Source organism: Loxodonta africana, unplaced genomic scaffold (genome assembly GCF_030014295.1).
Source record: "Loxodonta africana isolate mLoxAfr1 unplaced genomic scaffold, mLoxAfr1.hap2 scaffold_29, whole genome shotgun sequence".
Taxonomy (NCBI): domain Eukaryota; kingdom Metazoa; phylum Chordata; class Mammalia; order Proboscidea; family Elephantidae; genus Loxodonta; species Loxodonta africana.
Genome location: NW_026975011.1, coordinates 407,518 through 434,875, shown reverse-complemented (window position 1 = coordinate 434,875; position 27,358 = coordinate 407,518). Strand labels below are relative to the sequence as shown.

Sequence of the window (27,358 nt, the reverse complement as noted above, 5' to 3'; positions counted from 1 at the left end):
TTTGCAGCTATATTCCAGTCTAGTCTATGTGAGTTCCACTCGTCTGGAATCTTGATGGTCTTCTAACCCATACTGCGGCTCTTAAAGGATTTGATAACCCTTCTTAGGGTTAGGGCAATGCATATGCATCTGGGGGGTGAACCAGGAGTTCATAACAAGTTCATAGAATCTCTTTCTTGCACAGCCCCCAGTCTTTATTTCTCTGCTGCTCTCTGAGTTCTGAAGGAGTGCTTTCCTGGCCCACTGGCAGGAATGCTGGGGTTTTAATCTCCTCATTCTGCTGTGCACATAAGTGACTGGTTCTACCTATGGGGCCAAAGCACTGGACAACCAGCAGTTTGAACCTGTCAAGAAGTGCCTCAGAAGACAAGCCTGGCGATCTGCTTTTGAAAAGTCTCAGCCTTTGAGGTAGAATTGACTAGGTGCCAATTAACAGCAGAGAGAGAGAAAATATAATGGAGCATCCTCTACAATATTTCGCTCTTCTGTACTCTGGTCAGAGAAAAGGATTCTCCTCTACCAGAGTTTCAGGTGTCTGCCCATCTGCCCACCTGCCCGTCTCTCTCCTTTACGAACCGTCTGTCCCATTTACATGAGAGAGGGCTTCTCTCGAGCTGTTTCTGTCCACAATGGGTGTGCAGCTCTGAGATTTAGGCTCATTTAATTTCAACCTCTGGAATGTTCATACTTTATATTCTGGTTCCCCTCAACCCCATCCACCTTCAACAATTTCCTTTGCAGAGTCCTAAGATAGTGTCCCATGCATTTGTCCAGATACTTAGCTGTCAGATACCAGCATAGCCACTGGGGGCAGTGCTGTTGTGGTTGCGGGGGAGGGACTGTACACTGAAGGAGCTGCAAGACCTGGCTGCCTTGTGTGAGCAGGACGGGGGTGTGCTGAGGGACGAGTGCTGAAGGTGCTGAATCAAGGGGAGTTTAATATAAAGTTGGGTCAAGGAGAGTTTGTTGATATGGGGAACTCTCTCCTAAGAAGGATTTTTTGCCATAGCGAGGGCTCTGGAAATGGGCTTCATAAGCTGTGGGTTTGCTCTTGGATGCTTGGAAAAGGCAATGGCCCACTATCTATGAAATAGAAATGCCAGTCCTGCTGTGTCAGATGTGGGAAGATGGGGTAAAAGTCTCCAATATGTGTCCGTGCCAGAGTTAGTTTCTATAAGACCATTTCTCAGAGGTCCTGAAGGACACCCATTTCATCAAAATAGTAAGGAATTCAGAGATGAGGGGAGCAGCAACAACACTGAGCTCACTGATATCTGTCTTCTCTAGGGGGTCCCTGGGTGCCACAAACAGTTCAGAGCTCATCCACTAGCTTAAAGTTTGGCAGTTTGAACCCACCCAGGGATACCTCAGAAGACAGGCCTGGTAATCTCCTTCTAAAGGGTCACAGCCTTGGAAACCCTATTGAGCAGTTCTACGCTGCACACATGGGGTTGTCGTGAGTTGGAAATGACTTGACAGCAACAAACAACAACAATTCTCTATTGGCTGAGATTGTTAGTGGGAGCTGGGCTACCTCATACCAATATAAGTAATGGGATCCCAGCCCAACAGAGGCCAGGTAGAAGTACTTACCTGTCAGAAACAAGTTTTTTGTGATTACAACAATGGCCAGCAGGTCAGAGTATTAGTTACCTATTGGGGCATAATAGATTATCCCCAAACTTAGCAGATGTGAGATAAATGGAAAAATATTCAATTCATGCTGATAAATTTGGAACTAGACAAAGATTTTGGTAAGACTCAACATACTTTTAAGGTGAAGGGTTAAACCAGAAATTTAAATAACTGGTATAAGTACAAAAACAGATTTTCAAAATAATGATGATATAATTGCATACCCGAATAAAAGACAAGTACTTCAAAATCAATGGTTTCTCTCCCATGTGGACATAAGGGACTGAAATTGGCAAGGGTGGGAAGGGCTGATCGTTCTCTTTCCCCTAGTACTTGACAGTGGCAAACTGTGTCCAAAACTATAAAATATTTAGGAAAACATTGTTTTGACTGGAGCAGCAAAGGACCTATACAAAGAAAACTAATGTATTAAGGTAAATAAAATGGAACCTGAATATGTGCATAAAATATGCCATATTTCCAAATGGGAAGTCTTGTTAATTAAATGGAGGTCCCAAAACTAATACATAAATGGAATGCATTTCCAGTTAGAATATTCAGGTAGTTGTTTTTTAATTGTATACACTAATCGTAAGCTACAAATAGTACAATAGATAACAAAGAATGTTGTCGTTTGGAGCCTTGGACAAGATTTTTGACTCATAGCCCTCCCATTTGACTGCCCAATAGGCTTTTATAGGCTGTAATCTTTACGGGAGCAGACCGCCAGGTCTTTCTCCCTCAGAGCCAGTGGATGGGTTCGACCTGCCAAACTTTCTTTCATTTAGCAGTCAAGCACTTAGCCATTGCAACAGCAGGGCTGCACTACCAAAGAATAGACAAGAAAAACATGAAATAGCAGAATAGTAACAGATGTCTACCCAATCAAGTAGCAGAACAAATCAATATTACATAGCATAGAAACTGACAAGTAGACAATTGCAATAGAAAATCTACTAAGAAATCACAATAACCATTCATACAAAGGTGGTGTGAAAATTGTATTTATTTAATAAATGGTGCTGACTCAACTGATCTGGGGGACAAAACTTGCAAAAATATGATACACAAATCATAGGTTTGGAAAATTATGTGAAAGTAGATAAGGATTAATAAAAATTTACATTTTACACAGAAGGATAAAGGTTAAGTACTTGAAAAATGAGCAGTGAATTCAAACAGATCATTCAGAGCAAATCCACATGCCCAATATACATAATCCAAGTTGCTCAAAAACACAGGTAGTTAAAAAAATATTAAGGTGTCAGTGAAACTGGCCCAATTTAAAAAGCAACACCACCTATAGCTGGCTGGGCTGTGGGGAGAATGAAACCCTGAGACATGGCTGGAAGGGTGCTTTATGACAGCCTCTAGGGGAAAGACATGGCCATGGCCCTGTACTTTTAACATTCTTTGAACTGGAAATCTCACTCCGTGGAGTCTACTCCACAGAATCGAATCCTATACTATACAAAGGCTGTTTATTATTAACAATGACAAAACATTGACTGTCCGTTGGTGGTGGAATGATAGAGAATGTATGGTAAAACTACATCATCAATAACATAGGGAGTCATTAGAATGAAAAAGAGCTGTCGTAGTTAAGTAGGAGAAATCTCTGTGAAGTGTTATTAAAGTTTACTGAAAAAATTAAGGTGCAGAGAAGTATATAAAAAACGAGCACATTTGTGTAAAACAATAGCAATTGTTTGAATACGCTTGAATACCTGTTCACATATATGTGTGTGTATAAATGAACAGACGAGGGTGCATGTATGTCTGTGTGTGCTTATTTAAGTAAGGATAAGACAGACTACTTACCACATGGTCGAAATGAATTACCTTGGCTTCACTCGTGGGAAAGAATGGGGGAGGAGAGCTGGAAAATGCAGGAAGAGTGGACTTAAAAAGCTTAGGTGATAAAATGTTTCCATTTTAGTAGTGTTACGTATGAGACGAACAAATCTGTCTTGAAAGAAGCTGGAATGTTCCTTAGAAGCAAGGATGGCTTTAGACATGTTATCAGAAGGGACCAGTCCCTGGAGAAGGACACCATGCTTGGTAAAGCAGAGGTCCAGCGAATAAGAGGAAGACCCTCAATGAGATTGACTGACAGTAGCTACAAGAGTGGGCTCAAATATAGCAACCAGGACCAGGCAGTGTTTTGTTGTGTTGTGCATAGGGTCGCTGTGAGTCAGAGCCAACTCGATAGCACCTAACAACATGTCTAAGTCTAGATAAAGTGTACTATAATTGTTATTATCTATTTAATTTATGTGTGTAACTTAGAAGACATAAAAATGTAGAGTTAGTGCCATATCTAATGACTTACAGAGAATCAAGATAGAATGTCAAGTGAAAGAAGGGGCAAGAGCAATGTGGGTAGAGTGTGACCAAGTTTCCATAAAAGCAAACACCCCAGCAGATCTACTTGTGTACCTGTGACTGTGTATACATGTCCCAGCAGAGAAACCTAGGGAAGGGTACACATGTGTCTATTAACGTTGGATACCTCGGGGGAGCAGGAGCAATATATACATGAGGGTGGGACTCTGCATGTAATTTTTCATTATACAAATTTGTATTCTTAAACATGTAATGAAAAAGAATTTCATAGCTTTGGAAATCAGTAAGTGACATAGACATATATTTTTAAATAGGTGAAAATTCTCTGTGACAGACAAAGATTTTAATCACTGAAAAGAGAGCATACCACAGACAGTAATAATCACAATCAGTGGATTTCTTGCATGTTCCTGGAGCCAATGTGCTCTTCTGGTATCTGTAACTAGAAATGAGCAAAAATAATTTGGGGAAGTCAATCACCTCTTACAAACACACATCTACAGCTAAATGAAGGAGAATGGACACCATGTGCAGTTCACTAGGTAGCTCATGTGCCTCTAGAAGATTCTCTTTCCCGGATATGCTGCCACTACCTCCTCCCCACCTTGCCACACCGAATAACCCACCCTTGTGCATTCTAGACCCTTTTCAGGACTGAGCATAGATGACGTCAACTGAGAAGATAGTTGAAGAAGAGAAGAGAGTTTGATGAAAAGATTTCAGAAAGCAGTACCTCCCCAACCAGCTTCTCCCCAACCTGGGAATGCCAACCTCTCCCACTCTGATACCTTTGAGAATCTCTGATTTTCCTTTTGGATCCTTAGGAGACTGCCAAATTCACCTGTCCCAAAAGCCTTCACTGCCCTCTATCTCTGACGCTGTTCTATTCAGGAGCTGTCTCTGTCACTCTGAGAAATCCACACAGGACAGCCTGTGGTTGGAGGTGCTCATTCTGGAGGTCCTGCCCTCCCTTCCTGTGCCCCCGAAGGCTTCCCTGTGACAGTAGAGGTCTCATCTTCCAGGGAGATGGCTATGTCCCTGTCATGTCCAGACCTGGGACCTGATGCTATGGCTGAGATTTGGGCTTTTCTGTCCACTACTTAGTCTGGGCCTGAATCTGCCCCTTTCCACCCTCACCTCTGATCACCTGTGTTCTTGCTGTTCTCTCTGGGTTTAGAAGCCTGCCCTCTGTTTGCTTCTTTCCTCTGAGTCGACCTTTTTCTTCAATTCTTTGACTTCAGGACAGGTCAGGTTAGACCACAGAAAGAAGAAAAAAATATTAGCAAGCTTCATTAACATGTCAAAAACCTGAAAGAATAGCTTGATTTAGAGGAGAGGAAAAAGTTCCAAAGCTCTACTCCTTACCTTAGGACATGCTATACAGAAAATATCCTGCAATCACTGGATCAACTCTTATCCAGAAATGGAAAACACCCAGGAGGATTTTTCTACACCAACTCCCCTTTCCACTCCCGTAATCCTAATCATAAACCCAAATTCACCCTGGGAAGACAGAAGACATGACCGGGGTGAGCTCCTTTTCCTCCACCCCGCCCTCCTGTCCTCCTTCCAAGCCCTGCTTCTTCCTCTGCCTGCAGGCTGCTGGGAAGGGACTCAGAGTCCTTGGTTTAGGGCTTTATGTTCACTGCTCACCTGCAGGCAGGTTCCGCACAACCTGTGGTCTCTCTGATTCGTTCTCCTGCAAAGAACTCAGTGACACCCCATGACCGTCACACCTCTCTTAGAGCTCTCCTTGCAGGGACCCCTTAGCCTCCCAAGTCCCACTGAAATCCCATTTCCCTTTCCCTACTTATGCTATGCTCATCCTCAGAGTTCTGAGACCTCACCATCCAGGTGAGGCTGTCCTCTCCTCTTCTGGGCCAGGGGAGCCTCTGAGGGGACCTGGTGCCTGCGGTCAGCTATCTGGGGTTTCCTCCATCCAGATCCTCCTAGGGCTGGAGGTCTCTGTGCACTCGGGGTGGGAGGGTGGGTATCTTCCAGGGGAGCTGGGTTAAACGAAACTGAATGGAGGTCTCTCCTGAAGGGCCCACATTTCCAGCCCAAAGGCCCTGCTCCTCCTAGTTCGGGGGTGCTAGAGGGTCTTCCGGCACTTCCCACTCTGGCCTTGGTGCTGCACCTGCGCCCTCTGCAGCCTGGCCTCCTGCCTATGCAGCCTCACCAGCTGGTCCCTCAGCCTCTTCAGCTCCTCTCTGCTTCTATAGCTGCTACTCCAGGCGCCTGCAGACCACTCTCTTCTCCCTTACCTCCCTCTTCTTGGCGGCCATCAGGCAGCATCTGGCCACCTGGTGGCAGCATTCGGGCCTACAGGAATCTGGAAGGCATTATGCTGAGTGAAATTAATCTGTGGCAAAAGGACAAATACTCTATGAGACCACTATTATAAGAACTCATGAAAAGGTTTAAACACAGAAGAAAACATTCTTTGATGGTTAAGAGGGTGGAGAGTGAGGGAGAGGGGGATTCACTAACATTGTGAAAATGTCAGTTCTACCCAAAACCATCTACAGATACAATGCAATCCCAATTCCAAAAACAGTTTTTTAACAGTAACTGTACTGGGTTTTGTAGACAAATCTTAGGTGAAGGGAAGGACAACACACAATACAGGGGAAGTCAGCACAACTGGACTAAACTAAAAGCTAAGAATTTTCCTGATCACAACCAAATACTTTGAGGGACAGGATAGCAGGTTCGGTGGTCCGGGGACCATGGATTCGGGGGACATGTAGGCAATTGGCATAAGGAAGTTTATTAAGAAAATGTTTTGCATCCAGTGTCGGTGAATGGCATCTGGGGTCTTCAAAGTTACTAAGCAGCCATCTAAGATTCAGAGATAAGAGGTTTGGGAGAAACCACAGCCCATGACACTCTGTTATCATTCCCTGAACTCACATTTCTCTTTCCAATAGAATGGTAACCTATTTGAAGGCAGGGAAAACTTTCAATTCATTTTTATTACATACTTACTATTAAGTTTCCCCCAATCCTCCCAACACCTCCAAAAGCTGCCATGTTTTTCTTGTTTAGGTTCAAACTGGGCCCTCGAAACTGAACAATGTCAGCAATGATGTCACACAAGTGTTGGGGGGCCTTGGTGCTTGCTCAGATCCAACTGCTCTTTGGAGAGTTTGTCGATCTGAGGTCTCCTGTGGGAGAGCAATTTAAGCTACCAGTTCACAGAGAGTGATTCCTCAGTCGGAGTTCCCAACTCGTGAGAGCTTGGAACAGAGGGGTGAACATCCTTTGGGGGACCTTTTTTTGTTTGTTTGTTTACCTTCACCCAGTCAGGATGAAATGGCAATATGGAAAGGAGAAACCTCTAAGACTCGAGGCAGGGGTGGGAGAAAAATTCTTCCTGATTGACCGGACGTGCGTGGCAAAGAGTCTGATTTCACCAGACAAGATTTGGAGACAAGATACAGATTTTGAATGAGGAGATGAAGTGGCTATCCCAGAGAAAGTACTTGCTGTCATTTAGTAGACAACAAAACTGTGATATGAATAAAGGAATGAGCGAGTGAACCAAAGAACACGACTGTAACTCTAAGGCCCTTTCTGAATAGGCACAGACAAGCTACTCAATTGTTCGGGCTTGGGAACCTCCTACTTTATGTTGAGGAAGCCACTGGGCAACTGGGAGGGGGGCAAAGAGTGTTTAGGGAGATCAGTTATTCATTTTTATCATATTTTCAAATAAGATTGAATTAATATGTCATGTCAGGAATAACGAAAGAAGTAAAATTTCTCAGGAGCTTATGAAAGTGGGTGGTGTGAGGAAGCACTGTATCTGTACCACTGTGAACTATGCTGTCCCAGCCTGGGCTTGGGCAGAAGAAGATTAGGACAGACCCCATCCCCCTAGATCCAGGGAATTCCCTTCTCCTCTTCCAAGGCTTAACACCCAGTCACAGCAAAGCCTCACTTCAGGATAGTATTTTAAATCCCTACGCTACTTAGCTTGAAGTATAGGTTAAGGAGGTGAAGGTGCCTAAGTGATGCAGTTTGTGCTCTACAGCTAACCTACAAGTGGGCGGTCTGAACTCACCCAGGAGTACTGGGAAGAAAAGATCTGGAGATCTGCTTCTATTAAGATTACAATCCAGAAAACCCAATGGAGCAGTTCTACTCTGTAACACATGGGGTCGCCACAAGTCAGAATAGACTTCATGGCAAATGACAACAAACTGAACCTGAGCTTCTGTGATTCCTAATTGTGCACCCTTTCCTCAGGCAGTGTCTGCCCCAGCCCTGTTTCCTGTTTCCTCCTTGGTCCTCTGCCTGGCCTCTAACTTGCTTCTGACAGATTTTGCTACTTTTCACCTCATGCCACACTCGCTCACCCAACCTGGCTCCGTCTGTTTTCTTTGTTCATCCTGAGGTCTCGAATCCTTCCCTCATGTTCAGAAATGTGCATAGATAGACCTTATGTTGACACATACAACCCTCCTAGACACACACAGGTGAGGTGGTTGTGTCTTAGCCTCTCAGGTTTGTGGCATCAAGGCTTTCGGCCGAACATATGTCTTCTGCAGCACTCTGAAGTCACTCATCTAATAAGGACGTGGTAAGGGGCTTCTCTTCAATTGCTTTCAAGAGGAAACAATTTTAACCTGTTACTGTGGCTTCGTTAAGAAGGTACAAGGAAGAGGTATACCTGTCAGGGTCTTAACTAAATATACAAATTATTCTCTAACTTTTAAGTATAATTCCTTCTATGAAAGGTTTCCCTTAAAAAGAGGTGAAAATTTCTCCCATTTGCGTGTTTAAATTTACTAAGAATATCACTTTCGTAGGAAATTCCTTTTGGAGAAGTCACAAAATATTATAAAATTTCAAGAAAATGAGGTCATTCCCATGTTCCAAAGGAGCAAATTCACTGAGCATTCAGCAAATAAAGGGGGGAGGGAGCACATTGGATGATCCTCTATTTACAAATATAAAATCCCAAGATGTATTATAGTGTTTTCAGAGTGTACATCTTTGTTCTAAGGTACTACTACCGTTAGTGTCATTGTGGCCAGGGGATTCTGTCTCCCACAGCAGCGCCCCCAAGAGGAGTGAGAGATCCCAGGATGGAAGGAGAATTGATGGGGTTTTCCAGAGGTGGAGGATGGTGGTGATGGGCAGGCCCCAGGTATCCCTAAGGCCAAATCCTTGGGCTCATAGGTGAGTCTTCCCAAGACCCAGAGATCAGGTAAATTAACTCTGTTCTCAGAGGTCTCAACCCAAGAGGAAAGTGCCATGGAGCCAACAACATCCACAGCAAAAAGCCCACGCTCCAGGCCCATGAAGATTCCACAACCATCAGAGAGGTCTTTTCCCTCAGCTTCTGCTGAGCAGACCTCTCACTCATCCAGCTATGGGGCTCCTCCAGAGAAGTAATGGGTCAGGAGCCCATACTTCACCCAGGTGAGCAGTCAAGGGCATGGCCGTGGCCTGGCAGACCAAAACCTCCTTTGCCACCATGGGCAAGATACTACAGGTCTTTGAGACCCAACTCTCAGAGGAGAGCACAATTGGCTCCACTCCCAGTCTGACCAACACTGAGCCCCTGGTTAGCGCTCTGAAGCCCTAGCAGGAGGAGGCCCACACCCCAGAGCTCAGTTTCCAGGGGAGAAGCATAAGGAGAGGCCCCATGTGGCCACCCTGGAGTGGCTGATGACCGGTGAGCATGGCTTCCACTGTGTGGCCTATTGCTGCGTGTTCGAGTCCCAGGAGGCCCTGGTGGCCCACACGGAGCATGGCGTGAGCCAGGACTTCAGCTGCAGGGTCTTCTTTGAAGAGCTGCTGGAGAGGTGGCTGCCACCCTCACCCCAGCACAGGCCCCAACGCTGCCACCAGCTCGCCAGGCATTGCCTGATGGCCACCAAGAAGAGGGAGGTGAGGGAGAAGAGAACGGTCTGCAGGTGCCTGGAGGAGCAGCTGAAGAAGCAGAGAGAGGAGCTGAAGAGGCTGAGGCACCAGCTGGAGAGGACGCAGAGGCAGGAGCCCTGGCTGCAGAGGGCACTGGTTTAGCACCAAGGCCAGAGGCCGAAGTGCCTGAAGACTCTCTCTCCAGCCCCCTGGGACTGGGAGGAACAGGGCATTTGGGCTGGAAATGTGGGTCTTCTCATCAGCTACTACCCAAAAGGTTTGTGGTTTCAACTCACACAATGGACTGTGGAAGAAAGGCCTGGTGATCTACTTCCTTATTATCACAGTCATTGAAAACCCTACTGAGTGCAGTTCTACTCTGAAACAAGTGAGGTCTCCGCGAGTTGCAATCAACACCATAGCAACAGGTTTTTGGTCTATCAAGACCTCCATTCAGAGTCCTTTAACTCACCTCCCCTGTAAGAACTTTCCCTCCTGTCCCTATGTCCCCACTGTCCCATGCCAAGTGCATGGAGATCTCCAGCCCTAGAGGGATCCAGATAGAAGAAGTCCCAGGAAAGTTGACCGCAGACACCAGGTCCACTCAAAGGTTCGCCTGGCCTAGGAGAGGAGAGGACAGGCCTCATCTGGATGGTGAGGTCTTGAAACCCTGAGGATGAGCACAGTGTAAGTAGGGAAAGAGAAATGGGGATTCAGTGGGACTTGGGAGGCTGAGAGGGGGCCCTGCAAAGACAGCTCTAAGGGAGGTGTGATGGTGGAGGGGGTGTCACTGAGTTCTCTGCAGTAGGAGGAGCCAGAGAGCTGGCAGGCTGTGGGGAAACCTGTCTGCATGCGAGCATTAGGCATAAAGCCCTCAACCAAGGACTGCAGTTTCCCTTCCCAGCAGCCTCCAGGCAAAGGAGAAGGAGGGCCTTTCAGGAGGAGAGAAGGACTGGTAAAGTGAGCTCACCCCATCCACTACTGGCCTCACAGGGGAGTTTGGGTTTGTGATTAGGATAAGTTGTTGTTGCCTCTTTGGGCAAGTATAGTGGAAGATGGTTTGGAAAATTCCACTGGGTGGTCTCCTTTTCTGGAAAACTGTAGATCCAGTAATTACTGGGTAGTTCCTGCACAGCATCTCCCAGGAGGTTAGGGGCAAAATTTGGAACTCTTTCTTTTCTTTAAAACAGGTTTTACCCTCTGACTGTGAACATGTCAAAGACATTTTTGGTTTTTCTTCTTTCTGTGGTATAACCTGGCCTATCCTGAGATCAGAGGACTAGAAGAAAAAGCCTGACTGAGATGAAAATAGCAAAAGAGAGGGCAAGAAGACAGACGATCAGAGGTAAGGGTGAGAAGGGGCAGATTCAGGCCCAGACTCGATAATGAGCAGAAGAGCCCAAGTTTCAGCCACAACAGCAAGCACTAGGAACTGGGAAACCCTGGAGGTGCCAGGGGTATGTCCTTCCCTCGGTGATGAGACCCCAAGTGGCACAGGGAAGCCCTCAGGGGCAAGGAAGGGAGGGCAGAGCCTCCAGGACAGGCATTTCCAACCACAGGCTGCCCTGTTTATACTTCTCAGAGTGACAGACTCTCCTGCGAGGGACATGGTCAGAGGCGGAGGAAGCGAGGGTTTTCAGGCGAGGTGAATTCTGAAGTCTCCTGATGATCAAACAGAAAGCCCTGGATGCTCAGAGGTACAAGAGAGTGAGGGGGCTGGCATTCCCACAGTGGCCATAGGCTGGCTGAGGGGGTCCTACTGTCCCTGGAGCTACTGGTCAAAATATTTTCCTTAAAAGCTGCATCTTTCCAGTTAACTTCCTCTATGTTCAGTCCAGGAAAAGGTATAGCATGCAAAGGGTACGTTTTCCAGCAGAGCAACAAGTGGAAGGAAGTGGTAGTGGCATATCAGGGAAAGAGAATCTTCTAGTCGTCTATGAGTTACCTAGTGAACTGCATGTGGTGTCCAGCCTTCTTCCTTTATCTGTAGACATGTACCTGCAAGAAACGTTTGAGGAGTAACTTCATGGACCCTTACAAAATTCTCGCTGGTCATTTCCAGGTGTAGAGACCAGAAGAGCTCATTGTCTCCAAGAACAAGCGTGAAATCTGCTGGATCTGACTGTTGAGCAGTCTGTGGTGTGCTCTTCTTCCAGTGATTAAAATCTTTGTGTCTGTTGTTAAAGATATTTTCCCCCTGTTCAAAAAAAATCCAACAAAATGTTTTTAAAATAATGTATCTATGATGATGTTTATCAACTTTCAAAGCTCTAAAAGTCTTTTGTATAACACCTCTAAGGGTACAGATTTGTATAATGAAAAAGTTACAATCATGGTCCCACCCTCATATGTAATTTGGTCCTGCACCCCCAAGGTGTCCAAAGTTAATAGACACATGTGTATCTTTCCCTACATTTCTCAGCTGGGACACATACACACAGTCACAGGTTCACAAGTAGATCCCCTGGTTCGTTTGCTTTAACGGAAATTGTGTCATACTCTACCCACAGTGCTCTGTAAATTGCTGATTCCCTGAAGGTCATTAGGTATGACACTAACACTACCTTTTTGGGTCTTCTAAGATTGAACTCATATTTACACATAAAGCATTTAAATAGATGAGAACAATTACTGTGTACACTATCTAGACTGACTCATATATAACACTACTAAAGTGGAAACACATATCACCCGTGCTTTCTAAGTCCACTCTTCCTGCATGTTCTAGCTCTCCTCCCCCCCAGTCCTTTTCCAGAAGTGAATCCAAGGAAATTGAGGTTAACAATGTGGTAAGTAGTCTCTCTTACCCTTGCTTATACAAGCACACACAGACACAAATGTATCTTCGTCTGCTCATTTACACACTCACATAAACACAAACAGGTATTCAAGCATATTCAAACAATTGCTATTGCTTTACCCAAATGTGCTCATTTTATACAGACTTCTCTGCACCTTGATTTTCTCCTTCAGTAATACTTCACAGAGATTTCTACTATTTAACTACTCTAGTTCTTTTTCATTCTAATGACTCCTAAATTTTATTGATTTAGCTCTACCATAAATTATCTATCTTTCCATCATCCATGAGCAGTCGATTTTTTGCCATTATTAACAATAACCATCCTTTGTATACTAGAGGATTTGCTTCCATGGGATAAATTCCAAAGGGTGAGATTTCTAGGTCAAAGAATGTTTCAAAATTACAGAGCCATGTCCATGTCTTTCCCCTAAAGGCTGTCATCATGCACCTTTCCAGCCATGTCTGAGGCACCCTTCTCCCCACAGCACCCCCGGGCCCCAGCCATAGGTGGTGTAGATTTTTAAATTGTGCCAGTTTCACTGGGACTTTGATAATTTCTTCACTACCAGTGTTTTTGAACAACTTCGATTATGCTTATTGGTCACTCGTATTTGCTCTGAATGGTCTTTTGAATTCATTGCTCATTTTGCAAGTCCTCAATTTTTGTCTTCCTTGTATAAAACGGAAATAGTTGTTAATCCTTATCATCGACATTTCCCATAATTTCCCAGATCCATCGCTGATGTATCACATTCTTAGAAGTTTTTTTTTTTTTTTTTTTTTTACCCAGAATGATCAGTTGAGTCAGCAGCATTTATAAGATAAACCATAATTTTCCTGAGTTGAAATACCACCTCTGTATTAACGGTTATTATGATAATCTCTGTGGATTTGCTACTTTGTTTCCTTGGTCTAGCTTTCAGTTCCTATGCTATGTAATATTCCGTTAGTTGATGAAGCAGCCTCCTTCTTTTTCATGTTTTTGTTGTCTGTTCTTTGGTATCTATTATACTATTTGCATCTTAAGATTACTGTATACAATTCAACAAATAACGAGGTAAATATTCTAATGGGAATTGCAATACATTTGTATGTTGATTTTGGGGGACTGCCATTGATTAAACAAGACTTCCCATTTGAGAAAACATATTTTTTGCATTCTTAAGGTTTAATTTTATTTCTTCCTCTACATGAACTTTCTTCAAATAGATTCTTTTCTGTTCCGGTCAAAACAATGTTTTCCTAAGTAGTTTATGATTTTGGACACAATTTGATGCAATCATGTAGTAAAGAAAATTGTCTTTATTCCTCCCACCCTGATACTTCCAATTTTGGGCACTATGTCTAGACTGGAGAGAAGTCATTGATTTTGGTATATTTGGCTTGTCAGTTTACCAAAATTTTTATCCTCATTTTCTAGGTATGCAATTATATTTTCATCATAAAAAGAAGAAAATCTGTTTTAATATTTAATTCATTACTTAACTTTTCTAGCTTATTAATTCACCTAGAAAAGTATGTTGGGTCATAAAAGTAATAACAGTATATTTGTCTACTTCCAAATTTTATTAGCATAAATGGAGTATTTTTCCATTTATCTAATATCTACTATGTTTTATGATAATTTTTTATGCCCCAGTAGATAATATATTGACCTGCTGACCATTACAGTAATGACATACACCTTGTTTCTGATAGTTAAGTGCTTCCACCTGGCTTCTGCTGCTCTGGGACCCCATTATTCCCATTGCTACTAGGCAGCTGTCTCCCACCCACAACCTAAGCCTCCAGAGAACAGACATCTCTAAGTTTCACTTTGCTGCCACTCCCCTGCACCATGCATTCCTTATTGTTCTGATGAGAGGAGTGTCCTTCAGGACTTCTCAAAAATGGTCTTAAGAGAACTCACTCTGGATGTCCATGTGTTGGAGACTTTCCCCCATTTTTCAACATCTGACACAGCAGTAACGGCATTTTGATGTCATAGAATGTGGGCCATTGCCTTTTCCAAGCTTCCAAGCACAATCCCTGTAGCATATTAAACCCATTTCCAGAACCCCCACAATGGCAATAAATCCTTTTTAGGAGAGAGTTCCCCCCATATCAACAAACTCTCCTTGACCCAACTTTACATTAAACTCCCCTTGACTCAGCACCTTCAGCACTCCTCCCTCAGCACCCCCCGGTCCTGCTCACACAAGGCAGCCAGGTCTTGCAGCTCCTTCAGTGTACAGTCCCTCCCCCTAACCACAACTAACACTTCCCCGGTGGCTATGCTGGCATCTGACAACTAAGTATCTGGACAAATGCATGGGATGCTATCTCAGGACTCTGCAAAGGAAATGGTTGAAGGTGGCTGCGGGAAGAAACCAGAACATAAAGTATGAATATTCCAGAGGCTGAAATTAAATGAGCCCAAATCTCATAACTACACTCAGGTTGTGGATAGAAATAGGTCCAAGACAATCCTTCTTTCTATCATGTGGGGGGTAGACGGTCTGTAAAGGAGAGAGATGGGCAGGCAGGCAGGGGGGCAAACACCTAACACTCTAAGTCCAAAGAGTGTAGAGGAATGTCTGTTACGTTTTCTGTCTCTATCATACCATTATTTGGCCCCATAGACAGACCCAGTCACTTAACCGCGTGGCAGAATGAAGAGATTAAAGCCCCAACATTCTTGCCAGTGGACCGGGAAGGTAGCCCATCAGAAGTCAGAGAGCCTCAGAGAGATAGAGAGGAAGCAGCTCAAGACAGGGATTTCATAAAGTCGCATATAAAGTCACCTCTAAGTTGACTCGACGGCAATGGGTAAGTTGCCCATTCATAGATCTGATCCTAAGAACCATTGCAAACCTTTGAGCACTGTATTATGGGTTTGAACACCATCTAGGTCCCAGACTGAGTGGCACTCACATAGATAAGTCCTCAAAATATTTTAGTCCTCTTAAGCTTTGAAAATTCAAAAGACATTTGAGCCACAGCATACAGGAGATGAGACAGAACTTGCAGCCTGAACATAACTGGGTCTATTCCTTGCTAAAACAAGCAAACAAAAAAATGACAATTTCCATAAGATTAAAGCAGGACTCATAGCATTGGCATAACAGAAAAAGTGTAAAAAGGTATTGTAACCGTGCTCTAAGAAGTAACAGGAAGAGTTTTTTTTTTTTTTTTTTTTTTTTAACAAATGGCAATGTAAATATTATCACTAAAGAAAAAGAAGGTATTTACAAATGACAATTTTTGATGTGAGAAAAATTTAGGTATGAATACACTAATAGAAATTAAAAATTCACTTGATGGCTCAATAGCAGAATGTAGATGGCATTCTGTGTAGGTGTTAAGTATTTGAAAAAATCTGGGCTGAACAGTTCCCAATTTTGGTGAAAGACATAAACTTACAGATTTAAGAAGCTCAGGACATGCCAACAAGTTAAATTCAAAGAACTTTATGCCCAAATAAGTCATAATCAACTGTAGAATAGCAAAGACAATGAAATGCCTTGGAAGAAGTTAGAGAGAAAACAACACATTTCACAAAGGGAAAAAAAATTTTTCAATTACTCTACATTTCTCATCCGAAACCATGGAGGTCAAAAGACTGCAACAACATTTTTTCAGTGCTGAAAGGAAAGAATCTTTAACTCAGAATTCTATATCCAGGGAAAATATCCGTCAGGAATAAAGGAAAATAATGACATTCTCAGCTGAAGGAACTCTAAAGAGAATTCATAACCACCAGACTTAGTGTAAGCACTAAAGGAAGTTCTTCAGGTGGCAGACTTGGAATTTCAGGAATTATGGAAAGCAGCACAGTGGTAAGTATCTGGGTGAACACTCTATGCCAACCTTGCTGTCGCTACACAACATGGCGCAAGACTGCCCTCTTTGGAAAGTCTTTACAGCTTGGTGGAAACACTTTGGAATACACTCTTGGTGGCGTCTCAGTACTAGAGAATGAAATTTACTTTCAAAATATGAGAGATGTCTGTAGCCACATCTGGTGAAAAACTGGATAATAACATTTTGGACACCAAATGAAAGACGGTAGCAAACAAACAAACAAAATGAGTCTGAATTCCCATGTGCCCATGAGCCGGCTCTGAAGGCCTTCCCCAGGGAGGCATTTCAAATACATCTGGAGCAATGGCAGCAACCTCTCCTCGGGCCTTCTCTGAAGGGTAACCACTTGCTTAAGTACCAAGCTTAGTGGTTAACACATAGTCATTCTGTGGACAGTCTAGCTAAGAATTATAATGCCTCCTTGAGAGGAAAGCATTTTAAACAAATGACATAAACAAGTGCCTCAAAGACAAAGTTATAGTAAACCAAGGCATTTCCCATCAGTCTTTTTACCTGAGAGGGTCTTTGTAAGGATTTCCTGTGGCTCAGAAAAAAGAACAGAGTAAACTCTGTCTTCTTTCACCTCTTCCCTCCTCAAGAAACAGGAACTGGTGCTAAGATGTCAGGGGTCAAGCCCCAAACTCCTCTCCTGGTCCCGTATCTAAGTTGTGTAATAACACCAGACAGTCAGCTATAAGAAGATGAACCCAAGGAGTATTTCCAGTCTGTGACAGGTTTGCCTTCCAGTGAAATCCTGTTTCAAATAGCTAGACCATCAGAGGAGCTCTGGTCCTCTGACCTGAGAGGAGGACAGGGTGGAGTTGTCAGAGCCTCCTTGACCATCATTCTCCCCAAGAGGTTTTGGAGGCTCGTTCATGTCATAACTCAAGGACTATTACTGCCCAGTTGCATAACTGCGAAAAAGACTTTCTCCTTTGAAGGAGCAAAGGGCCCAGGAGGGGCAGGTGTGAGGCTTTTCTCTTTAAGTCAGCTTTGTGCCTTCAGGTCACCGGCCCCTGGCCACCTTCACAACCGGCCTTTTGAACTCATCCTCATCTCTCCCTCCCAAATTCCCCCAGCACCCTGGGCTGTGGCTTCTGCAGGTTTCAATGGTGTCCTTTCAGTAGCTCCTTGTCCCCCGCTGAGGGAGCAAACCCACAGTGCCATTAAGTGTCCTTCAGTATGAACATTGCTGAGGGTACACGATGGTCTGACTGATCCTTAGACCCAGATGGGCAGAACTTTGGGTGGGGGGTCATTGTCCAGAAGTCTCAGCTTCCTTTAAGTGGCTCCAAAGTTCAGTGTGTTGACTGCCCAATACACAGGTGGGGGAAGCCTGTGGAAGATTCTCAGTCCTAGTTTCACCCAGCACTGGGAAAACCCTAAGGGGGGAGAGCAGTGATATTCCTGAGGATCTTTATTCTAAAACTCTCAAAGCAGCTGATATAGTCTTAAGAGGTGGGAGATGAGAAAGCTTGGGACCATGGGAGGGTGGCAAAAGAAGGAGACTCCTATCACTCCCTCTGTGGTCTTGAGTAGTCCTTTCTTCCTTCCTCCCTTCCTTCCTCACACCCTCCTCCTTCCTTCCTTTCTCCTGCTTTTCCTCCCTTCCCTCCCTCCCTCCCTCTGTCGCTTCTTTCCTTCCTTCCCTCCATCCCTCCCTTTCTCCCCCTTTCTTCCCTCTTCTTCTTCTTCTTTTTTTTTTTTTTTTAATGCATCTCGGGCTCCAAGCAGACATTTGTTGCTAAAATCGTATTTCTTTGTGTTAATTTATTATCCTTAACTCAAATCTGGAGTATGTAGCTCATTTTGATAATTCCTCTTCTGTCTGCACAGAGAAGAGTCTGCTCACAGCCAGTGATGAGAGGGGAGGAAACAGTTTCCCTAGCCAGGGCTGGCTCTGCTTTTTCGCCTACTAGGGGTGAGGCCCCTGGGGGTGAGGCCCCTGGGGAGCCTTTCCCAGGGAAGCAGGGCAGGCAATGAGTCCAGCCTGGGGCTGCAGCCAGGCTGTGTGGCCTCTGTGGCTTTGATTTCTCCTCCTGGAAGGGCACCCTGTGGACTTCCTATGGGAGGACAATGAGTCCATGGGTGACCACAACTCACCCCTCCTTCCTGTCCTCTGGACCCACGTCCTGATAGGCCTCTTGCCCTCCTTCCCAGTATATAAGCGTTGTGATCAAGCGTGGCAGGAAAAGTCCTCAGGGCCAGACCCTGGGCCTTGGCCTCCATGGCCTTAGGTTTCCCCGAGTTTTGGTGGGACCTGTAGCCTGGCGGGGGTCTGGGGCCTTGAGGTGCTGGACCGGCTGGGCCTGTCCCAAAAGGCACAGGAGGCCGGGCTCTGTCCAGCAGCCCCGCGTTTGCGGTGGGGCTGTCCGGGACCTCGCGCCACCCTCGCGCCCCTCTCCGCGCAGCCCCGCCCCCCCCAACTGCCCAACCGGCGCCCTCCCCGCCTTCTGGTTCTAGAAGTGTGTCCTCTTGCTGCGTAGATGCAACTGGGCACCGCACTGCACACAGAGTCAATCCCACCTGGGTTGAAGACCTGAACATAAAACCCACAACTTTAATACTACCAGATGGAGGAGGAGGGAAGGGATGAAAAAAGAAAGTAGAGAAAGAAAGTTTTAGCAAAAGGACAATTAGAAAAAAAGTATTAGAAGATTATATGCTCACATTATGGATTCACGGAGCCTGTGCACACAAAATTGCTTGGATAGCACACTGTGATATCTTTCTTTGGAAATAAGACTTAGATACGGGGATTGGTGCCAGGAATAGTTGCAGAGGCTGACTTTGGGAAAAGGGGGGAAAATTGGCATTGATTAGTTGGTCTGAATGAGGCTGAAAACCGTGAAAATCAAGATAATATTTAAAGATAGAATTCTAGTAGCCTAGAACAGGCAGCAGAAATTTTTCTAATTACTACCAGAAGAGGCCTTTAATCACTAAACAACATGGATCAATAGTTCAAGATCTCTGTACAAAGAAAATAATAGGCCTAGATAATTTTCAGTCAGGTTACCATCAAACATGCAAGGAACAGGTAATTTTAAACTTGTACATAGGCAACAAAGAATAGAAAACCATGAGACACTCCTCCAACTGGATCTTAAGGCTAGTTTAATAAGGATAACGAATTACAGAAGGATGGTAGAAGAAAAGTTACAGGACAAGCTGACTAAATAACTGAGATGCAAAAACCTACGTGAAGTGCTGACACAGGAAATCCAGCACAGAATAAAACATATAATATGCCATGATCAAGATGGTTTATTGTAGGCACGCAGGTTTGAGAGAACATTAAAGATTTAATAATTTAATTCACCACATGTATAGGTGAAAGAAGAAAAGACATAGGGTCACCCGAAGAGATGGGACAAAGCAGTTGATAAAGTCCAGTCCCTGTGAGAGATAAGAACTCTGAGCAAACACGGAACAGGAAAGGAGTTGCCTGACCTGGAAAACTATAATTAATACGGTATTAATGGGAGATGTTGGACATTTCCTTTAAAATTAGCAATAAAATAAGAATGCTTTGTATTATTTTTATTAAACATTTAAAATGGAGATCTAAACTCATACAATAAAAAAAGACACAAAAAAAGAAAGAAAAGGTATAACTTTTATCATATGTAGATTACAGAGCAGTCTCCATAGAAAAAAATTCAAAACTATAGAAAGTACTGTAATTAATAAAAATTAATCATACATACGAGGAAGCCTCGTGGCACAGTAGTTCTGTGTTCAGCTGCTGAGTGAAGGATGGGCGGTTCAAACCCACCAGCCGCTCTTCATCAGAAAGATGTGGCAGTCGGCTTCTGTAAAAATGTACAGCCTTGGAAACCATATGGGGCAGTTCTACTCTGTCCTACAGGGTGACTACGAGTTGGAATTGACTGGAAAGCAGTAGGTAATCATAAATATAAAATAAGAATATGTGTTTTCACCACAATTAAAAATCAATCAATCAATCAAATTTCTATCCGTCAGCCCGAAGCCGACCCTGCCAATGCTCTCGCGTGAGGGCAGAGGACACTGATAGGGAAAGAGCAGGATTCTGGTGGGCCGCACCGAGGAGGAAGGGGGCAGGGTGGTTCAGTGGTTGAATTCTTGCCTTCCATGCAGGGGACCCCAATCAATTCCCGGCCCATGCACCGCACGCACGGTTACCACCATCTGTCAGAGGAAGCTTGCTTGTTGCTGTGATGCTGAACAGGTTTCAGCAGAGCTTCCAGACTAAGATGAATGAAGAAGAAAGAGGTGGCAATCTATTTTTGAAAATCAGCCAGTGAACACACTACGAATCACAACAGTCCCATCTCATTATGTACAGCATCACCATTAGTCAGGGGCTGAGTAAAGAGCAGCTAACACCAACAACGAATACCAAGGAGGAAAGAACATTATTTTACTTTGGGCTAAATTTATCATCTTGGTGCCTGTAGGAGTTACCATAACAACAGCAAATAAACGACTATTGGGTGGCTTTAAAAGAGAAATATATTTTCTCACAGTTTAGGAGGCCAGAAGTCTGAATTCAGAGCATAGCTCCGGGCAGGGAGGGGAGGTACTTCCTCCTCTATTTCAGCTTCTAGAAACTGCCAACAATCCTTAGAGTTCCCGCACTGTAGAGGCATTTGTCTCCACTGTCTGCCTTCCTCTGCCTCGTGTGTATTTCTGTGTCTATTCCACACATTTTCTTAGCTCAGAAGTGACTAGGTTTAGGACCCACGGTACACTGTTATGGCCTCATTAACATAACAAAGGGAGCCCACTATTTACAAGCTGGGTCATATTTACAATTGCAGGAGTTAGAATTTCAACACATATTTTTGTGGGACACAATTCAGTCCATAACAATAGTCTTACCAGATATTCTGGATTGAGAGTCCTAGCACGAGCAGCTGAGGATGATTCTAATTCTTTGCTACATTAGTTCGCTAAAGCTTGTAGCAAAGTTTGCCCATTCAAATGTCTAAGCAATTCATTAGGTAAGACCCGGCCAAACTTTCCTAAACATATCCACTGTGTGGAAGAAAACACATACTACCATCATGGAAGTCTGGAGAAATGCATTAATAAAAGTAGAGTAGGGCTTGGGACCAAGAATTATTTCATGGCCTTCATAACATGTGATAACCGTTAGACGTCTACCTGGAGACGTCAGGTAATAATACTAACAGCTAACACTTATTGAGTACGTGCACTGGTGGCGCCAGGACTCTTGTAAGAGCTTCTCCTTTCTTAAGATATTTGTTCTGCATGATAGCTGTATGAGGAATGTATCATTATAATGTACATTTTATACATGAAGAGGTCGATACAGAGATTTATGCTGACATTTGGGTATAAGTCTGGGCCCAGGAGGAGTTGAAATGGCTGGAGGTGGAACCTTGACTTAAATAATAAATAAGTGAATAGAAATGGAAGCACTACATCTGTGGAGAGGCTGCCCATGAGCCCAAGATTACAGTGCATTGGTAAGGAAAACAGAATTGTGAAGTCCTGAACCCTGTAGCCATATATAGCCCTCAAGGTCTTAGTAGAGCAATAAGGAAAAGAGAGAGAGCCAGAGGAGAGAAGAACACATTCCCTGAGTGACATAGGAGGCTGGGCCCTCCGCTATGTTCACATGTCATTCCTCATTTAACCCTTAGATTGATACAGTGTGTGAGATAGGTATTATTACTCACTTTTAACATTGCAAAGGTTTTATTTTCTCTGACTTAACAGTAATGAGTGTTTATGGAAACAAACGAGAAACTAGAGAAAAGTATACTTAAAGGGGAAATCTCATCAATTGACTACTATTATTTAGTCAGACCACTGAGGAAGTTGTTGTTAGGTGCCATCCAGTCATTTTTGACTCATAGTGACCTGATGTGACAGAATAGAACTGCTCCATATGTTTTTCTGGACTGCAATCTTTATGGAAGCAGATTGCCAGGTCTTTCTCCCATGGAGGTGCCTTGTAGGTTTCAACTGCCAGCCTTTCAGTCAGGGAGCACTTAACCTTTGCACCACCAGGGCCCAGGAGATATGCATGGAAAAAGAAAATAGAACATCATTAAAAGAGTCAAGCAGAGAGGCGGGGCCAAGATGGCGAACTAGGTGGACGCTACCTCGGATCCCTCTTGCAACAAAGACTCAGAAAAACAAGTGAATTGATCACATACATAACTATCTACAAACCCTGAACAACAAACACAGATTTAGAGATGGAGAACGAACAAATACGGGGAACCAGCGACTGTTTTCGGAGCCTGGAGCCAGCGTCCCAGTCAGGTAACTTTGGCGCCGGGCTTAGGCCTGAGCCCAGGGGAGATGAACACAAAATCTTGTGACGGTGCAAACAAGGGGCGCAGCCCTACCCCCTGAACCGACCCCGGGAGGGGGCCCAGCCGGTCCGCGAGGGTGGTGTGGCGACGCGGCTGGTGGGAGAATTCCCCGGGAGGCAGTGACTGGATTTGGAGCCGGGAGTGCAGCATCCCAGCCGGGGAACCTTGGCGCCGGGCTTTTGACTGGGCGCTGTCACAGCGCAAGCACCGGGCGCAGCCCTACTCCCCTGAACTAACCCCAGGAGGGGCCCCAGCCAGTCCGCGGGGGGGGCGCGGTGACGCGGCTGGTGGGATGAGAAGTCCCCAGGAGGCAGCGACTGATTTTGGAGGCGGGAGTGCGGCATCCCAGCAGGGGAACCTTGACGCTGGGCTTTGGACTAGCAGCAGAGGATCTGACCACGGCTTCAGCAGGCCAGACCCTCGGGGGCAATCTCCACACAGCCGGCACACATGGGCGACACACCCCGTGGGAATCTCAGATGCAATAGTCATTCCAAGCAAGATAAGCAACTTTGGCTATATTCCGGGGTGCTACTCTCCTGTTTCTCTGAACCCTCCCCCACCCTTCCCAGGCGGCTTCATTAACATTGGAACTTCCTGAGCCAGAGGGAGAATGGCTCCGGCTCCGTGGAAGCTTTGCTTTTCCCTTTTTTTTTTTGTTTTGTCTTTTCCTAACCCATTCTTCCGGCCTGAGAGAAGGAACCACAAAAAAACCAGGGACCAAAAATCCATCCCTAATTGGACTAAAAACACAGAACTAGCTACAGCCAAACATGATCCAAATCTCGGACTTTCATCCTTAAAGGGAACAAGGTGGCAGTTATAATCCAAAGGCAGTTCTGATAGGGATCTGACTGCATTTTTTTTTAGCGGATTTTCTGGAAAAACAAGTTTCCCTGGTCTGATATCTCTGCTTATTCAATAGAGCCCTAACTGACCCACAACAGGGAACTGAGGGCTGAAGCTCCCCCAGACCACCTAGCCTCTGGCCTTAGGGGTCTAAGGAGGGTGACACCTACCAATCAGTAGAGGTACTTGCATTGGGGGCCTAAGGTACAGCTGCAGTGCCCTCCCACCAAGGTGCTATAGGAATAGAGACACACCTACCTCACTGACACCTGGGGGAAGCCTGTCAGCATCCTGCCCCCCCCCGGAGGGTGAACCCCAGCTGCTAATAAAATCTGGTGCACACAACTGTCACCACTAATTCTCAAGGTGGATAGGTGTTAGGGTGCAGTACACACTTGATGACCCAAAATCAGATTCTACTCAATAATAGTGAATAGACTCAGGCATATATATCTGGCAACAGCCCAAACCAGCTGGTAATAGGTCATAAGTAAGTCAAGGGCTACAACAATCAAGACAGCACAATCTAGTAGCCCATCCATGTATATTGAAAGAAAACAAAACAAGACTCAGTGAGCAATTATAGAATAAACCACTAGTATATCTTAGTGATGGCTCGGAGACAGCAGTCGATATCAAACCACATAAAGAAGCAGACCATGAGAGCTTCTACAACCCCCAAACAAAAGAATCAAAATCTTTCCCAAATGAAGATACAATCCTGGAATTATCAGATACAGAATATAAAAAACTAATTTACAGAATGCTTCAAGACATCAGGGATGATCTCAGAAACGAAATAAGGCAAACTGCAGAAAAAGCCAAGGAACACACTGATAAAACAGTTGAAGAACTCAAAAAGATTATTCAAGAACATAGTGGAAAGATTAATAACTTGCAAGAATCCATAGAGAGACAGCATTCAGAAACCCAAAAGATTAACAATAAAATTACAGAATTAGACAACGCAATAGGAAGTCAGAGCAGCAGACTCGAGCAATTAGAATGCAGACTGGGAAATCTGGAGGACCAGGGAATTAACACCAACAAAGCTGAAAAAAAATCAGATAAAAGAATTTAAAAAAATGAAGAAACCCTAAGAATCATGTGGGACTCTATCAAGAAGGATAACTTGCGTGTGATTGGAGTCCCAGAACAGGGAGGGAGGACAGAAAACACAGAGAAAATAGTTGAAGATCTGCTGACAGAAAACTTCATTGACATCATGAAACATGAAAGGATATCTATCCAAGATGCTCATCGAACCCCATTTAAGATTGATCCAAAAAGAAAAACACCAAGACATATTATCATCAAACTTGCCAAAACCAAAGATAAAGAGAAAATTTTAAAAGCAGCCAGGGAGAAAAGAAAGGTCTCCTTCAAGGAAGAATCAATAAGAATAAGTTCAGACTATTCAGCAGAAACCATGCAGGCAAGAAGGCAATGGGATGACATATACAGAGCACTGAAGGAGAAAAACTGCCAGCCAAGGATCATATATCCAGCAAAACTCTCTCTGAAATATGAAGGCGAAATTAAGATATTTACAGATAAACACAAGCTTAGAGAATTTGCAAAAACCAAACCAAAGCTACAAGAAATACTAAAGGAAATTGTTTGGTCAGAAAACCAATAATATCAGATACCAGCACAACACAAGGTCACAGAACAGAACACCCTGATATCAACTGAAATAGGGAAATCACAAAAACAAATTAAGATTAATTAAAAAAAAATGCTCAGAACAGGGAATCATTGAAGTCAATATGTAAAAGATCACAATAATCAAAAAGAGGGACTAAATACAGGTGGCATAGAACTGCAGTATGGAACTCTTATACACTGCTGGTGGGAATGTCAAATGGTACAACCACTTTGGAAATCTATCTGGCGTTATCTTAAACAGTTAGAAATAGAACTACCATACAACCCAGACATCCCACTCCTCAGAATATACCCTAGAGAAATAAGAGCCTTCACACAAACACATATATGCACACCCATGTTTATTGCAGCTCTGTTTACAATAGCAAAAAGCTGGAAGCAAACAAGATGTCCATCAACGGATGAATGGTTAAATAAATTGTGGTATATTCACACTATGGAATACTATGCATCGATAAAGAACAGTGACGAATCTGTGAAACATTTCATAACATGGAGGAACCTCGAAGGCATTATGCTGAGTGAAATTAGTCAGAGGCAAAAGGACAAATATTGTATAAGACCACTATTATAAGATCTTGAGAAATAGTATAAACTGAGAAGAACACATACTTTTGTGGTTACGAGGTTGGGAGGGAGGGTGGGAAAGGGTTTTTTACTGATTAGTTAGTAGATAAGAACTGCTTTAGGTGAAGGGAAGGACAATACTCAATACAGGGAAGGTCAGCTCAACTGGACTGGACCAAAAGCAAAGAAGTTTCTGGGATAAGCTGAATGCTTCAAAGGTCAGCGGAGCAAGGGTCGGGGTTTGGGGACCATGGTTTAAGGGGCCTTCTAAGTCAATTGGCAAAATAATTCTATTATGAAAACATTCTGCATCCCACTTTGAAACGTGGCGTCTGGGGTCTTAAATGCTAACAAGCGGCCATCTAGGATGCATCAATTGGTCTCAACCCACCTGGAGCAAAGGAGAATGAAGAACACCAAAGTCACACGACAACTAAGAGCCCAAGAGACAGAAAGGGCCACATGAACCAGAGACCTACATTATCCTGAGACCAGAAGAACTAGTTGGTGCCTGGCCACAATCGATGACTTCCCTGACAGGGAGCACAACAGAGAACCCCTGAAGGAGCGGGAGAACAGTGGGATGGAGACCCCAAATTCTCATAAAAAGACAAGACTTAATGGTCTAACTGAGACTAGAGGAATCCCGGCAGTCATGGTCCCCAAACCTTCTGTTGGCACAGGACAGGAACCATCCCCGAAGACAACTCATCAGATATGAAAGGGACTGGACAGTGGGTAGGTGAGAGATGCTGATGAAGAGTGAGCTAATTATATCAAGTGGTCACTTGAGACTGTGTTGGCATCTCCTGTCTGGAGGGGGGATGGGAGGATAGAGAGAGTTGGAAGCTGGCAAAATTGTCACGAAAGGAGAGACTGGAAGGGCTGACTCATTGGGGGAGAGCAAGTGGGAGTACGGAGTAAGGTGTATATAAAGTTATATGTGACAGTCTGACTTGATTTGTAAACGTTCACTTGAAGCTCAATAAAAGTTAATAAAAAAAATGAGTCAAGCAGAATGGTGGTGGGAGTATCTCTAATACAGGGCTTAGCTGCTACCAGTTAGGAAAGCAGACAGAAGTATATGATCTACAAGGAAAAATGGCAGGTTATTTCTGACTCCTACCCCAGCCCTCACCCTCACCTCCCACTTTGGCCTGCCTAGTGAGCAATAAACATAAGAAAAGGGGCTAGACATCTTTGGTCATCATGCAAACACAAATGCAAATATAAAGTGACAATATTATACTACCCCATACCAAACAGGATGGGTAAAATGAAAAAGATACTAAATCCCAAATTTTGAGTAGAATGGAGGAACTGGAACTCTAATCTACTGCAGGGGAGAGTATAAACTGGTACAACCATTTTAAACAATTATTTGAAACTATCTATAATTTATAATTCAGCAAATTTACTTCTAGACAAATACCCATCA

General features: G+C 44.1%; 2 long non-coding RNA genes across 2 annotated transcripts in view; one reads left to right on the top strand and one right to left on the bottom strand.

Annotated features, from left to right (window-relative positions):
• The window catches only part of LOC135229365 (uncharacterized), a 170,209-nt gene that overhangs the window by 40,717 nt on the left and 102,134 nt on the right, over window positions 1-27,358 (top strand). The gene's annotated exons all lie outside the window — the stretch shown is intronic.
• LOC135229393 (uncharacterized) lies at window positions 1,811-15,805 on the bottom strand. Its single transcript, XR_010320149.1, has 3 exons — window positions 11,801-15,805; window positions 5,129-5,216; window positions 1,811-4,423 (listed from the first exon to the last, which is right to left on the bottom strand). It is a non-coding gene; the product is annotated as an uncharacterized LOC135229393 (long non-coding RNA).